Source organism: Carcharodon carcharias, chromosome 18 (genome assembly GCF_017639515.1).
Source record: "Carcharodon carcharias isolate sCarCar2 chromosome 18, sCarCar2.pri, whole genome shotgun sequence".
In the NCBI taxonomy this organism is placed as follows: Eukaryota; Metazoa; Chordata; class Chondrichthyes; order Lamniformes; family Lamnidae; genus Carcharodon; species Carcharodon carcharias.
This window is the reverse complement of record NC_054484.1, coordinates 1,171,749-1,188,877: the sequence shown is the minus strand read 5'-3', so window position 1 is coordinate 1,188,877 and position 17,129 is coordinate 1,171,749.

The window sequence follows — 17,129 nt, the reverse complement described above, 5'->3', positions numbered from 1 at the left end:
GTTAAAATGGCAAGCGACAGGGAGGTTTGGGTCATTCTTGCGGACAGACCGCAGGTGTTCTGCAAAGCGGTCGCCCAGCTTACGTTTGGTCTCTCCAATGTAGTGGAGACCACATTGGGAGCAACGAATGCAGTAGACGAAGTTGGGGGAAATGCAAGTGAAATGCTGCTTCACTTGAAAGGAGTGTTTGGGTCCTTGGACGGTGAGGAGAGAGGAAGTGAAGGGGCAGGTGTTGCATCTTTTGCGTGGGCATGGGGTTGTGCCATAGGAGGGGGTTGAGGAGTAGGGGGTGATGGAGGAGTGGACCAGGGTGTCCCGGAGGGAACGATCCCTACGGAATGCCGATAAGGGGGGTGAAGGGAAGATGTGTTTGGTGGTGGCATCATGCTGGAGTTGGCGGAAATGGTGGAGGATGATCCTTTGAATGCGGAGGCTGGTGGGGTGATAAGTGAGGACAAGGGGGACCCTATCATGTTTCTGGGAGGGAGGAGAAGGAGTGAGGGCGGATGTGCGGGAGATGGGCCGGACACGGTTGAGGGCCCTGTCAACGACCGTGGGTGGAAAACCTCGGTTAAGGAAGAAGGAGGACATGTCAGAGGAACTGTTTTTGAATGTAGCATCATCGGAAAGGATGCGACGGAGGCGAAGGAACTGAGAGAATGGGATGGAGTCCTTACAGGAAGCGGGGTGTGAGGAGCTGTAGTCGAGATAGCTGTGGGAGTCGGTGGGTTTGTAATGGATATTGGTGGACAGTCTATCACCAGAGATTGAGACAGAGAGGTCAAGGAGGGGAAGGGAAGGGAAGTGTCAGAGATGGACCACGTGAAAATGATGGAGGGGTGGAGATTGGAAGCAAAATTAATAAATTTTTCCAAGTCCTGACGAGAGCATGAAGCGGCACCGAAATAATCATCGATGTACCGGAGAAAGAGTTGTGGAAGGGGGCCGGAGTAGGACTGCAACAAGGAATGTTCCACATACCCCATAAAGAGACAGGCATAGCTGGGGCCAATGTAGGTACCCATAGCCACACCTTTTATTTGGAGGAAGTGAGAGGAGTTGAAGGAGAAATTGTTCAGCGTGAGAACAAGTTCAGCCAGACGGAGGAGAGTAGTGGTGGATGGGGATTGTTCGGGCCTCTGTTCGAGGAAGAAGCTAAGGGCCCTCAGACCATCCTGGTGGGGGATGGAGGTGTAGAGGGATTGGACGTCCATGGTGAAGAGGAAGCGGTAGGGGCCAGGGAACTGGAAATTGTTGATGTGACGTAAGTTGTCAGAGGAATCACGGATGTAGGTGGGAAGGGACTGGACAAGGGGAGAGAGAAGGGAGTCAAGATAACGAGAAATTAGTTCTGTGGGGCAGGAGCAAGCTGAGACGATCGGTCTACCAGGGCAGTTCTGTTTGTGGATTTTGGGTAGGAGATAGAAGCGGGCAGTCCGAGGTTGGGCGACTATCAGGTTGGAAGCTGTGGGAGGGAGATCCCCAGAGGAGACGAGGTCAGTGACAGTCCTGGAAACAGTGGCTTGATGTTCAGTGGTGGGGTCATGGTCCAGGGAGAGGTAGGAGGAAGTGTCTGCGAGTTGACGCTCAGCCTCCGCGAGGTAGAGGTCAGTGCGCCAGACAACAACAGCACCACCCTTGTCAGCGGGTTTGATGACAATGTCAGGGTTGGACCTGAGAGAATGGAGTGCAGTAAGTTCAGAGAGAGACAGGTTAGAATGGGTGAGAGGAGCAGAGAAATTGAGACGACTAATGTCGCGCCGACAGTTCTCAATGAAAAGATCGAGAGAAGGTAAGAATCCAGAGGGAGGGGTCCAGGTGGAGGGAGAATATCCTATGGCACAACCCATGCCCACGCAAAAGATGCAACACCTGCCCCTTCACTTCCTCTCTCCTCACCGTCCAAGGACCCAAACACTCCTTTCAAGTGAAGCAGCATTTCACTTGCATTTCCCCCAACTTAGTCTACTGCATTCGTTGCTCCCAATGTGGTCTCCACTACATTGGAGAGACCAAACGTAAGCTGGGCGACCGCTTTGCAGAACACCTGCGGTCTGTCCGCAAGAATGACCCAAACCTCCCTGTCGCTTGCCATTTTAACACTCCATCCTGCTCTCTTGCCCACATGTCTGTCCTTGGCTTGCTGCATTGTTCCAGTGAAGCCCAACGCAAACTGGAGGAACAACACCTCATCTTCCGACTAGGGACTTTACAGCCTTCCGGACTGAATATTGAATTCAACAACTTTAGGTCGTGAGTCCCCTCCCCCATCCCCACCCCCTTTCTGTTTCCCCCTTCTTTTTTTTTTCCAATAAATTATAAAGATTTTCCTTTTCCCACCTATTTCCATTATTAAAAAAAAAACTCACTAGAGCTATACCTTGAATGCCCTACCATCCATTCTTAATTAGCACATTCGTTTAGATAATATCACCAACTTTAACTTTAACACCTATGTGTTCTATTGTACTATTGTCGTTGACATCTTTTGATGATCTGCTTCTATCACTGCTTGTTTGTCCCTATAACCACACCAACCCCCTCCACCTCTCTCTCTTTCTATCTCTCCGCCCCCCACACACACACCATAAACCAGCTTATATTTCAGCTCTTTCCTGGACTCGAACTCAAGTTCTGTCGAAGGGTCATGAGGACTCGAAACGTCAACTCTTTTCTTCTCCGCCGATGCTGCCAGACCTGCTGAGTTTTTCCAGGTAATTCTGTTTTTGTTTCAGCCATGTTATATCCCTGCACTCCGTATGGTGATGGCCATAGCACTTTCTTCAAGCCAACCGAGTGTCTTGCTCGGCCCTTTAAGAGTCAACCACGTTGCTGTGGGTCTGGAGTCACATGTAGGCCAGACCAGGTAAGGACAACAGATTTCCTTCCCTAAAGGGCATTAGTGAACCAGATCAGTATTAAGACAATCGATGATAGTTTCATGGTCACCATTACCGAGACTGGCTTTATATTCCAGATTTATTAATTTAAATGAATTAAAATTCCACCAGCTGCCATGGGATGTGAGCCCATGTCTCTGGATCTTCTCGTGATTACCAAGTTCAGTGACATTACTGCAATGCTACTGTACCAGTATAAATAGGTGCAGCAGCCTTCTGTTCACCATCTAATCATCTTTTCCATTGGGGGGACCAAAACAAGTTAAACATCAGCTTAAATATACAGAAACAGCCCCAGTGTGCTTCACAGGGGCATTATAAAACAAAAATTAACACCGAGCCACAGAAGGAGGCAGGACGCTTACAGAAGATGAACAAAAGCTGGGTTAAAGAGGTAGGTCTAAAAGAGCAAAGAGAGGCTGAAGGAGGGAATTCCAGTGCTTAGAGCCTTGGCAGCTGAAGCTGTTGCTTCAGAGCATTGTTAGTGCAGAAGGAGGCCATTCAGCCCGACATGACCGTACAGGCTCTCCGAATGAGCAATTCACCTGGTACCACTCCCCTACCTTCTCCCTGTAACCCTGCACATTCTTCATTTTCAGATAACAGACTCATTTCCTTTTGAAAGCCTTGATTGACCCTGTCTCCAACACACACTCAGTGCATTCCAGACCCTAACCGCTCGATTGACCCTGTCTCCAACACACTCTCAGTGCATTCCAGACCCTAACCACTCGATTGACCCTGTCTCCAACACACTCTCAGTGCATTCCAGACCCTAACCACTCGATTGACCCTGTCTCCACCACACTCTGAAACAGTGCATTCCAGACCTTAACCACTCGATTGACCCTGTCTCCACCACACTCTCAGGCGGTGTATTCCAAACCCTACATGGAAAAGTTTCTCCTCATATCACTTTTTTGCTTCTTTTACTAATTACTTTAAAACTGTGCCCTCTCGTTTTCGATCCTAAAGTGTGGCGCCCAGAACTGGAACAATACTCCAGCTGAGGCTGAACTAGTGATTTATACAAGTTCAACATAACCTCCCTGCTCTGTACTCTATGCCTCTATTGGACGAGTGTAGCAATCTTTTAGGGTAGGAGGAGGTTGTAGCAGTAAGCAGGGACCAGGCCATGAAACAGGGTTAAATATAACAAATAACTGACAGGACTTTTTTGGTGATTAGGGAGATGGTGGTGTAGTGGTAATGTCACTAGGCCAGTAATCCAGAGGCCCAGGCAAAGGCTCTATGCTCTGGGAGCAAGAGTTCAAATCCCACTGTGGCAGCTGGTTCAACTGATTAATAAAAAATCTGGAATTCAAAGCCAGTCTCGGTAATGGTGACCATGAAATTATCATCGATTGTCGTAAAAACCTACCTGGTTCACTAATGTCCTTCAGGAAAGGAAATCTGCTGTCCTTACCTGGTCTGGCCTACATTTCACTCCAGACCCAAAGCAATGTGGTTGACTCTTAAATGCCCTCTGAAATGGCCTAGCCACTCAGTTGTATCAGACTGCTGCTGAAAAGTCAAAAAGGAAAAAAAAAACTGAACTAGAAATTGCAAGGGCACACCTAGCCCTGTCGATCCTGCAAAGTCCTCCTTGTTAACATCTAGGGGCTAGTGCCAAAATTGGATGAGCTGTCTCACAGGCTGGTCAAGCAATAGCCTGACATAGTCATACTCACAGGATCATACCTTACAGGTAATGTCCCAGACACCAACATCACTGGGTATGTCCCACCAGCAGGACAGACCCAGCAGAGGTGGGGGCACAGTGATATACAGTCAGGAGGGAGTTGCCCTGGGGGTCCTCAACATTGACTCTGGACCCCATGAAGTCTCATGGCATCAGGTCAAACATGGGCAAGGAAACCTCCTGCTAATTACCACGTTGCGCCCTCCCTCAGCTGATGAGTCAGTGCTCCTCCATGTTGGAGGAAGCACTGAGGGTGGCAAGGGCACAGAATGTACTCTGGGTGGGGGACTTCTATGTCCATCACCAAGAGTGGGTGGTTGCACCACTACTGACTGAGCTGGCCAAGTCCTAAATGACATAGCTGGGTCTGTGGTAGGTGGTGAGGGAACCAACAAGAGGGAAAAACATACTTGACCTTATCCTCACTGACCTGCCTGTCACAGATGCATCTGTCCATGACAGTATCGGTAGGAGTGACCACCTCAGAGTTGTCATGGAGACAAAGTCCCACCTTCACATCCAGGATCCTCTCTACCATATTTAGGGCACTACCATCGTGTTAAATGGGATGGATTTCGAGCAGATCTTGCAACTCAAGGCTGGGCATCCATGAGGTGCTGTGGGCCATCAGCAGTAGCAGAATTGTATTTAAACACAATCTGTAACCTCATGGCCCAGCATATCACAGAATTTCAACGGCGCCTATCGTGTCTGCACCAGCTCTCCAAATGAGCATCTTGACCTAGTGCCATTGCCCTGCCTTTTCCCTGTACCCCTGCACATTGTTTCTATTCAAATAATCACCTAATACCCTCTTGAATGCCTCAATTGAACCTGCCTCTACCACACTTCCAGGCTGTGCATTCCAGACCCAAATCACTAATTGTGTGAAAAAGCTTTTTCTCACCTCACATTTGTTTCTTGTGTAAATCACTTCAAATCTGTGCCCTCTCATTCTTGATCCTTTTACAAGCGGGAACAGCTTCTCCCTATCTATTCTGTCCAGCCCCCTCATGATTTTGAATGTCTCCATCTAATCCCCTCTCAGCCGCCTTCTCTCCAAGGAGAACAGTCCCAACCTCTCCAATCTATCCTCATAGCTGAAGTTTCTCATCCCTAGAACCATTCTTGTAAACCTCTTCTGCACTTTCTCCAACGTGTTCACATCCTTCCTATAATGTGGCTCCCAGAACTGTACACAATATTCCAGCTGAGGTCTAATGAGTGTCTTATATAAATTCAGCATAACCTCCCTGCTCCTGTACTCTCTGCCCCTATTAATAAAGCCCAGGATACTATATGCTTTATTAACTGCTCTATCCACCTGTCCTGCCACCTTCAATGATCGATGCACATATACACCCAGGTCTTTCTGCTCCTGCAATCCCTTCAAGATTTCACTCCTTATTTTATATTGTCTGTCCACGTTTTTCCTACCAAAATGCATCACCTCACACTTCTCCACGTTGAACTTCATCTGCCACCTATCTGCCCACTCTACCAATTTGTCTACATCCTCTTGAAGTTTCACACCATCCTGTTCGCAGTTTACAACACTCCCAAGCTTCGTATCATCTGCAAACTGGATTTCTTGTTGGACTGGCCACGTACTACTGTAGAAAATTTTCATGAACAAATATAGGGACTTCTGCCCCTCTCCACCCTTTACACTACCACTGTCCCAGTTTACATTCGGGTAATTAAACTCACCCATTATAACTATTGTATAATGTTTGCATCTCTCTAATTTCCCTGCAGATTTGTTCCTCGACATCCCACTAGTTGGGGGTCTATAGTCAACACTGAGCAAGGTAATTTAACCCTTTTTGTTCCTTAGCTTTGGCCAAATTGATTCTGTCCTTGAACCCTCTGGGACATCCTCTTTCTCCAGCACTGCAATGCTCTCCTTAACCAATACGGTCACCCCTACTCCTTTCCTATCTCTTTTGAACACCTTGTACCCAGGAATACTTAACACCCAGTTCTGTCCTTCCTTGAGCCAGGTCTCTGTTATCGCCACAACATCATATTTCCACATGGCAATCTGCACCTGTAACTCCCCAATCTTATTTACTATGTTCCATGCATTCACATACATGCATAGTAACCCTGATTTGGATTTTGTTACTTTCTCCCTTACCCCGACTTTACCTATTAACTTACTATTCTCTGTACTGGTGCTATCTGTCCCTCCCAGTATTTTGTGCACCCTGGTATTCCTCTCTAAGATTTTCTCTTGGTTCCCACACCCCTGCCGAGTTAGTTTAAAACCCTCCCAACAGCACTGGCAAAGCACCACACAAGGCACTCAGTCCCAGCTCTGTTCAGGTGCAACCCGTCTGGCTTGTACAGGTGCCATCTCCCCCAGAGCCAGTCCCAGTGTCCCAGGAATCTGAAGCCCTCCCTCCTGCACCATCTTTCCAGCCACGCATTCATCTGCCTTATCCTCCATCTCTGTACTCACCGGCACGTGGTACTGGGAGCAATCCGGAGATTACCTCATTAGAGGTCCTGCTTGCTAATTTTCTACCTAGCTCTCTAAATTCTGATTGCAGGATCACATCCCCCTTCCTACCTAAGTCATTGGTCCCAGTATGGATCACGACCTCTGGCTGTTCACCCTCCCCAGAAGAATGTCCTGTAGCCGCTCTGTGATATCCTTGATCCTGGCGCCAAGGAGGCAACACACCATCCTGGAGTCACGTGTACAGCCACAGAAACACCTGTCTTGTCCCCTAACCAATGAATCCCCTATCACTATAGCTCTTTCTTTCTTTTTCCTCCCCTCCTGTACAGCTGAGCCGCTCGTGGTGCCACAAACCTGGTTCTGACTGCGCTCCTCTGAGGAACCAGTGCCCTCACCAGCTTCCAAAACGGAAAACTGGTTTGTGAGCAGGACCCCATGGGACCCCTGCACTACCTGCCTACTTCTCTTGGACTGCCTGGTGGTCACCCATTCCCTCTCTGTCTCTGGGCTCTTGAGCTGTGGTGTGACCACCTCTCTAAACGTTCTATCCACGTAGCTCTCAGCCTCGTGGAAGCGCCACAGTGACTCCAGTCGCCACTCGAGTTCTGAAATCTGGAGCTCAAGTTTCTGCAGCTGACGGGACTTCCTGCACATGTGGTCGTCTAGGACACTGGTAGTGTCCATGACTTCACACATATTACAGGACACGTGACTGAGCTGCCCTTCCATGTCTTAACTCTACTTCCCTTATGTTAACTTTGGATTATTTAGATTACTTTATTATATTGGCCCTAAATAATCCTTATTCCTGGCGCTTCTCAGTTAAATCCAAGTATAGCAACTTGTTTAAAAATATTACACTTTTCTAATTTACTCACCAGGTCCTACTTACAAGGCTCTTCTCTTTGAGGAAAGGTAGAAAAAGAAAGGAGCACCTCCTCCCTTCTTCCTGAACTCCCTCAGTCACCTCTGCTCTCAAACTCTCACTGCTTCTCACACTGTTTTTATAGCTCCTCTGCTTTCCTCCAGGTGCTGCTGACTGCCTGTCTCAGGGTCCTCCTCTCACACTCTCCTCTCGGTAATCCCCCACTTTACCTTTACTATCAAACCCTGGTTCAATGAAGAGTGCAGAAGAGCAGAACCAGGCACACCTAAAAATGAGGTGTTTACCTGGTGAAGCTATGACACAGGACTACTTGCATCCCAAACAACATAAGCAGCAAGTGATAGAGCTAAGCGATCCCACAACCAACGGAGCAGATCTAAGCTCTGCAGTCCTGCCACATCCAGTCGTGAATGGTGGTGGACAATTAAACAGTTCACTGGAGGAGGAGGCTCCACAAATATCCCCATCCTCAATGATGGAGGAGCTCAGCACATCAGTGCAAAAGATAAAGCTGAAGCATTTGCATCTATGATCCAATTCAGCCTCCTCCAGAGATCCCCAGCATCACAGATGCCAGTCTTCAGCCAATTCAATTCACTCCACGTGATATCAAGAAATGGCTGAAGGCATTGGATACTGCAAAGGATATGGGCCCTGACAATATTCCAGTAACAGTACTGAAGACTTGTGCTCCAGAACTTGCTGCACCCCTGGCCAAGCTGTTCCAATACAGCTCCAACATGGCATCTACCCGGCTATGTGGAAAATTATCCAGATATGTCCTGTACACAAAATGCAGGACAAATCCAACCCGGCCAATTACTGCACCTTCAGCCTATGCTTGATCATCAGTAAAGTGATGGAAGGGGTCATCAACAGTACTTTTAAGCGGCATTTGCTTAGCAATAACCTGCTGAAACAGCTGAGCTCCTGAGGTGAGGTGAGAGTGACTGCCCTTGACATCAAGGCAGCATTTGACCGAGTGTGGCATCAAGGAGCCCTAGCAAAACGAGTCAATGGGAATCAGCGGGGTAAAACTCCCCACTGGTTGGAGACATACCTAGCACAAAGGAAGATGGTTGTGGTTGTTGGAGGTCAGTCATCTCAGCTCCAGGACATCACTGCAGGAGTTTCTCAGGGTAGTGTCCTCGGCCCAACCATCTTCAGCTGCTTCATCAATGACCTTCCTTCCATCATAAGGTCAGAAGTGGGGATGTTCGCTGATGATTGCACAATGTTCAGCACCATTCATGACTCCTCAGATACTGAAGCAGTCCATGTCCAAATGCAGCAAGACCTGGACACGCCGAGACACTGCTGCTATGGTGCGTCAGTGGTGGAGGGAGTGAATGTTTGTGGATGTGGTGCCAATCAAGCGGGGCTGCTTTGTCCTGGATGGTGTTCAACTTCTTGAGTGCTGTTGGAGCTGGACTCATCCAGGCAAGTGGGGAGTATTCCATCCCACTCCTGACTTGTGCCTTGTAGACAGGCTTTGGGGAGTTGCTGGCTATCCCCTTGTCAATGAGCATTTAAGAGCCAACCACATTACTCTGGGTCTGGAGTCACATGTCAGCCAGACCAGGTAAGGATGGCAGACTTCCTTCCCTGAAGGACATTAGTGAACCATCGGCAATAGTTTTATGGTCATCATCAGACTTTCACTGAATTCTAACCTGTATCTCAGAGCAATATCCTGGGTTTCTGGAATATCAATCCAGTGACAATACCATTGCATCATCGCCTTTCCCCCTCCGGCAAGTGGCAAGTAACATTTGCACACACAAGTGCCAGGCAATGACCATCTCCAACAGGAGAGAATCTAACCGTCACCCCTTGATGTTTAATGGCATTACCGTTACTGAATTCCCCACTACCAACATCCTGGGTGTTACCATTAACCAGAAACTGAACTGAACTAGCCAAATAAATACTGTGGCTACAAGAGCAGGTCAGAGGCTGGGAATTCCGTGGCGAGTAATTCACCCCTGAGTCTCTAAAGCCATCTACAAGGCACAAGTCAGGAGTGTGATGGAATACTCCCCACTTACCTGGATGAGTGCAGGTCCCACAACACTCAAGAAGCTTGACACCATCCAGGACAAAGCAGCCCTACTTGATTGGCACCCCATCCACAAACATTCACTCCCTCCACCCCTGACACACAGTAGCAGCAGTGTGCACCATCTACAAGATGCACTGCAGAAGTTCACCAAGGCTCATTTTGCAGTACCTTCCAAACCCATGACCACTACCATCTGGAAGGACAAGGGCAGCAGAGAGATGGGAACACCACCACCTGGAAGTTCCCCTCCAAGTCACTCACAGAATCAAAGAATTTTAACAGCACGAAAGGAGGCCATTTGGCCCATCGTGTCTGCACTGGCTCTCCAAATGAGCATTTTGACCTAGTGCCATTGCCCAGTTTTTTCCCTGTACCCCTGCACATTGTTTCTATTCAAATAATCATCTAATACCCTCTTGAATGCCTCAATGGAACCTGCCTCCACCACACTTCCAGGCTGTGCATTCCAGACCCAAACCACTTGTGTGAGAAAGCTTTTTCTCACCTCACACTTGCTTCTTTTGCAAATCACTCATTGTACAGGAACCCTTTGTTCTTGATCCTCACCATACTTGGAAATATATCGCCGTTCCTTCACTGTCGCTGGATCAAATCCTGGAACTCCCTCCCTAACAGCACTGTGGGTGTACCTACACCACATGGACTGCAGCTGTTCAAGAAGGCAGCTCACCCCCACCTTCTCAAGGGCAATAAATGCTGGCCCAGCCAGTGACACTTACATCCCGTGAATGAACTAAGAATAGATTAGATTCTCAGGAGACAATGGATTGCGTGCGGTGTGTACGTTACTTCTGGACTGGACATCGTCTGTTGTGGCTGTAGAGGCCAATTTGCATTTGGCAGAGTTCCTTCCACAGCAGGCACAGATGAATGTTTTTGGCCCAAAGTTTATTGATATTTTTTCCTTCTGGTGGGCTCTATTTTCGGCCACTTGGTCATTTATTTTGTCCTCTGCTTTTTCCATGTGCTTTCTGACTGCTTGTGTCCAGGACAGACACATTCCCAGAGAAATGCTCACTGGCAAGCTGGCTATCAGCACAAGACCAACAGCTCCTCCCTGTCAGACCATAAGATGTAGGAGCAGAAATAGGCCATTCAGCCCATCGAGTCTGCTCTGCCATTTAACAAGATCATGGCTGATCTGATAATCCTCAACTCCACTTTCCTGCCTTGTCCCCATACCCCTTGATTCCCTTACTGATTAAAATCTGTCTCAGCCTTAAATATACTTAACAACCCAGCCTCTACAGCCCTCTGCGGTAAAGAATTCCACAGATTCACTACCCTCTGAGGGAAGAAATTCCTCCTCATCTCTGTTTTAAATGGGCGATCCCTTACTCTGAGATTATCCCTCTGGTCCTAGACTCTCCCACAAGGGGAAACAACCTCTCAGCATCTACCCTGTCAAGTCCTCTAAGTATCTTATAAGTTTCAATAAGGTCACCTCTACAGGCCTAACCTACTCAACCTCTCTAAGAAAATCTCTCCAGACCCGGGATCAACCTAATGAACCTTCTCTGGACTGCCTCCAATGCCAGCATATCTTTCCTTAGATAAGGGGACCAACTGTTCACAGTATTCTAGGTGTGGTCTAACGCCGGCTGTTGAGTTTGGTGTAGATGGTCCTCGAAACACGCTGAAGCAAATTTCAGTGCTTGCCTCCACATATACACTCATAGAGCACAGAAGAAGGCCATTCGGCCCATTCTGTCCACGCTGCTCACAAAGTTCTAACTACACTAATCCCATTATCCAGCGCTTGGCCCATAGCCCTGGAGGCTAAGGCAATGCAAGTGAACATTTTAATAGTGCCTTGTATAGTTTTAGCAAGACTTCCCTATTTTTATATTCCATTCCCTTTGAAATAAAGGCCAACATTCCATTTGCCTTCCTATTACCTGTTGAACTTGTATGTTAGCTTTTTGAGATTCATGCATGAGGACCCCCAAATCCCTCTGTGCTGCAGCTTTCTGCAGTCTTTCTCCATTTAAATAATATTCAGCTCCTCTATTCTTCCTGCCAAAGTGCATAACCTCTCATTTTCCCACATTATATTCCATCTGCTACTTTTTTGCCCACTCACTTAACCTGCTTATATCCCTCTGTAGAATCTGTGTCACCCTAACCACTTGCCTTCCCACCTGTTTTTGTGTCATTGGCAAACTTGGCGATAGTACATTCATTTCCCTCATCCAAGTCATTAATATATGTTGTAAATAATTGAGGCACCAGCACTGATCCCTGTGACACTCCACTAGTTACAGGTTGCCATCCTGAAACTGCCCCCCTTATCCCAACTCTCTGTCTTCTATTATTTAGCCAATCCTCAACCCATGTTAATATATTTCTCTGTGATACAAAGATGCCTTCAAGTGAGACTTCAAGTTGACTGGGATCGGAGTTGATACTTGGGAAGTCCACCTCCATAACATCGCCCAATTTCACCCTGTCTCAGTTCACCAGCTGCTGAAATTCTCATTCATGCCTTTGTTATCTTTAGATGTAGCTATTCTCCTACCTGGCACCAAGTCCTGGTGCCTTATCATCCACAACAGGAGAAGCAGCCCAACCATGGCTAGCAAAAGAAATTAAAGATAGTATTCGACCCAAAGAGGAGTCTTATAAAGTTGCTAGAAAAAGTAGCAAACCTGAGGATTGGGAGCAGTTTAGAATTCAGCAAAGGAGGACCAAGAGATTGATTAAGGGGAGAAAAATAGAGTATGAGGGTAAACTTGCAAGGAACATAAAAGCGGACTGTAAAAGCTTCTATAATTATGTAAAGAGAAAAAGATTAGTGAAGACAAATGTAGGTCCCTGACAGTCTGAAATGGGAGAATTTATAATGGGGAACAAGGAAATGGCAGAGCAATTAAACAACTACTTTAGTTTTGTCTTCACAGAGGAAGACACAAATAAGTTCCCAGAAATACTAGGGAACCAAGGTTCTAGTGAGAAGGAGGAATTGAAGGAAATGAGTATCACTAAAACAATAGCACTGGAGAAATTAATGGGACTGAAAGCTGATAAATCCCCAGGGCCGATAATCTACATCCCAGGGTATGAAAGGAGGTGGCCATGGAAATAGTGGATGCGTTGGTTGTCACCTTCCAAAATTCTGTAGATTCTGGAACAGTCCTGGCAGATTAGAGGGTGGAAATGTAACCCCACTATTTAAAAAAGGAGGGAGGGAGAAAACAGTGAATTACAGACCGGTTAGTCTAACATCAGTGATAGGGAAAATGCTAGAGTCTCTTATAAAGGATGTGATAACAAGACACTTAATAATATCAACGGGATTAGACAAAGTAAACATGGATTTATGAAAGGGAAATCATTTTTGACAAACCTACTGGAGTTTTTTGAGGATGTAACTAGCAGAATAAATAAGGGAGAACCAGTGGATGTGGTGTATTTAGATTTTCAGAAAGTTTTGATAAATCCCACATAAGAGGTTAGTGTGTAAAATTACAGCACATGGGATTGGGGGTAATATATTGGTGTGGATTGAGAATTGGTTATCAGACAGGAAACAGTAGGAATAAATGGGTCTTTTTCAGAGTGGTAGGCAGTGACTAGTGGGGTACCGCAGGGATCAGTGCTTGGGCCCCAGCTATTCACAATATATATCAATGATTTGGATGAGGGAACCAAATGTAATATTTCCAAGTTTGCTGATGACACAAAAATTGGTGGGAATGTGAGCGGTGAGGAGGATGTTAAGAGGTTTCAAGGTGATATAGACAAGTTGAGTGAGTGGGCAAATACATGGTAGATGCAGTATAACGTGGATAGTGTGAAGTTATCCACTTTGGTTGGAAAAACAGAATGGCAGAATATTATTTAAATGGTGATAGATTGGAACCAAGCATGCAGGTGCAGCAAGCAGTTAAAAAGGCAAATGGTATGTTGGCCTTCATTGCGAGAGGACTTGAGTACAGGAGCAAGGATGTCTTACTGCTCAATCTCTCCTCAAACGACAATCCTGTCATCCTAGGAATCAGTCTGGTGAACCTTCGCTGCACTTCCTCTATGGCAAGTATATCCTTTCTTAGGTAAGGAGACCAAAACTGCACACAATACTCCAGATGTGGTCTCACCAAGGCCCTGTACAGCTGCAGTAAGACATCCTTGCTCCTGTACTCAAGTCCTCTCTCAATGAAGGCCAACATACCATTTGCCTTTTTAACTGCTTGCTGCACCTGCATGTTTGCTTCCAATCTATCACCATTTAAGTAATATTCTGCCATTCTGTTTTTCCAACCAAAGTGGATAACTTCACACTATCCACGTTATACTGCATCTGCCATGTATTTGCCCACTCACTCAACTTGTCTATATCACCTTGAAACCTCTTAACATCCTCCTCACCGCTCACATTCCCACCAAGTTTTGTGTCATCAGCAAACTTGGAAATATTACATTTGGTTCCCTCATCCAAATCATTGATATATATTGTGAATAGCTGGGGCCCAAGCACTGATCCCTGCGGTACCCCACTAGTCACTGCCTACCACTCTGAAAAAGACCCATTTATTCCTACTGTTTCCTGTCTGATAACCAATTCTCAATCCACACCAATATACTAGCCCCAATCCCATTATGTGGGATTTATCAAAACTTTCTGAAAATCTAAATACACCACATCCACTGGTTCTCCCTTATTTATTCTGCTAGTTACATCCTCAAAAAACTCCAGTAGGTTTGTCAAACATGATTTCCCTTTCATAAATCCATGTTCACTTTGTCTAATCCCGTTGATATTATTAAGTGTCTTGTTATCACATCCTTTATAAGAGACTCTAGCATTTTCCCTATCACTGATGTTAGACTAACCGGTCTGTAATTCACTGTTTTCTCCCTCCCTCCTTTTTTAAATAATGGGGTTACATTTCCACCCTCCAATCTGCCAGGACTGTTCCAGAATCTACAGAATTTTGGATGGTGACAACCAACGCATCCACTATTTCCATGGCCACCTCCTTTCATACCCTGGGATGTAGATTATCGGCCCTGGGGATTTATCAGCTTTCAGTCCCATTAATTTCTCCAGTGCTATTGTTTTAGTGATACTCATTTCCTTCAATTCCTCCTTCTCACTAGAACCTTGGTTCCCTAGTATTTCTGGGAACTTATTTGTGTCTTCCTCTGTGAAGACAAAACTAAAGTAGTTGTTTAATTGCTCTGCCATTTCCTTGTTCCCCATTATAAATTCTCCCATTTCAGACTGTCAGGGACCTACATTTGTCTTCACTAATCTTTTTCTCTTTACATAATTATAGAAGCTTTTACAGTCCGCTTTTATGTTCCTTGCAAATATATTCAGTGACTTGGCCTCCACAGCCTTTGTGGTAGAGAATTCCACAGGTTCACCATCCTCTGAGTGACAAAGTTTCTCCTCATCTCAGTCCTAAATGGCCTGCCCCGTATCCTGAGACTGTGACCACTGGTTCCAGACCCCCCAGCCAGAGGAAACATCCTCCTGATGTACAGATTTCAGGGATTTCTACCCATTTTTTTCCTTCATACCGTTATTGTTACAGTCTAGATTGGGATTATTGAAGTTCCTCATTAGCAGTTGTATCTTGAGCTGGCAAACAGAAAACATCATTGAAAGGAGTGCTAACGGATATTAGTAAAGCATTTGACTGTGTGATCATAACATCACCAATAAACAATTTCCTTCCATTGGGAGTGAGCCTGTCATGTGTACATTGGATCTCAGACTTTCTCAACAGTTAACAAAATGTTCAGTTAGAATCAAGTGCTTTCAGTTGGATAACGCTGGTGCCATATCATATCTTTTAAATTTATATTTTTCACTATTATAAACAACGCCTGTATTGATATCACCATGTCTATTCATCATTATAAAAACGTGGATGACCTGATCCTCTTGTCGTACTCAGGCCAACACATCTCACATGCAATGGGCGATCACTTTATTGACTGAATGGGCAACAGCGAATCAAATGAGGCTGAGCCCCCAAAAGGGGATTCAACAACTCACCAAGGCTCCTTCGACAGCACTTTCCAAACCCATGACCACTACCATCTGGAAGGACAAGGGCAGCAGATAGATGGGAACACCACCACCTGGAAGTTCCCCTCCAAGTCACTCACTATCCTGACTTGGAAATATATCGCCATTCCTCCACTGTCGGTGGGTCAAAATCCTGGAACTCCCTCCCTAACAGCACTGTGGGTGTACCTACACCACATGGACTGCAGCGGTTCAAGAAGGCAGCTCACCACCACTTTCTCAAGGGCAACTAGGAATGGGCAATAAATGCTGGCCCAGCCAGTGACACCCACATCCTGTGAACGAATATTAAAAAGATAGGGTTACCAAGTTTGTGAAATGCTTGAGAGAAAATGGAAGACTTGACATGCTACATCTTCTCAAGCATCACATTGTATCTCAAACAGAGCTGTTCACTGTGTTTAATAGTCACATCATTGAAGAAACAGTGCCTGTTTGGAATGCTGGACTTAGTAAAGAGTGTCTGAACATAGGAATTAGGAGCAGGAATAGGCCACTCAAGTCTGCTCTGCCATTCAGTAAGATCAAGGCTTGAAAGCATTACGAAATGAGCATTGAAACTGTTCCTGGATAACATGTACCCAAGCTACTCTGACACAATTAAACTAGTAAGTCTGTGTCCCCTTTCAGAAAGGCTGAAAAAGCTCTGTCTAGACTCTGCTAGAAAACAGTTGAATCCCACCTCCCGTTGCCGCTCTCTCTCATGACAACCAAATGAAATTAAATGTGCAATGGAATTAAGGAGAAAAGACACATTCTTTAAATAAGATATAGAACAAATAAACTGCAAGACAGCCAAATCCACTATTTTAAACTCAAATATTTAACAAACTCAACTTGACAACATGTGATCTTTGGACTTTAACACAAAGATGCAGAGTATGGTAGACCTTTCATTTTTATTCTGTAAATTGATGAAACCTTCATTTTGCAAAATACTGTAATTATTTGTATGCTTCAATGTTCATAGTTGTGTAATCCTTTTATTATTTTATACTTTAATGATTGTCTATAAGTATGTTATGAATTATGATTATTGTTTTATTTGTAT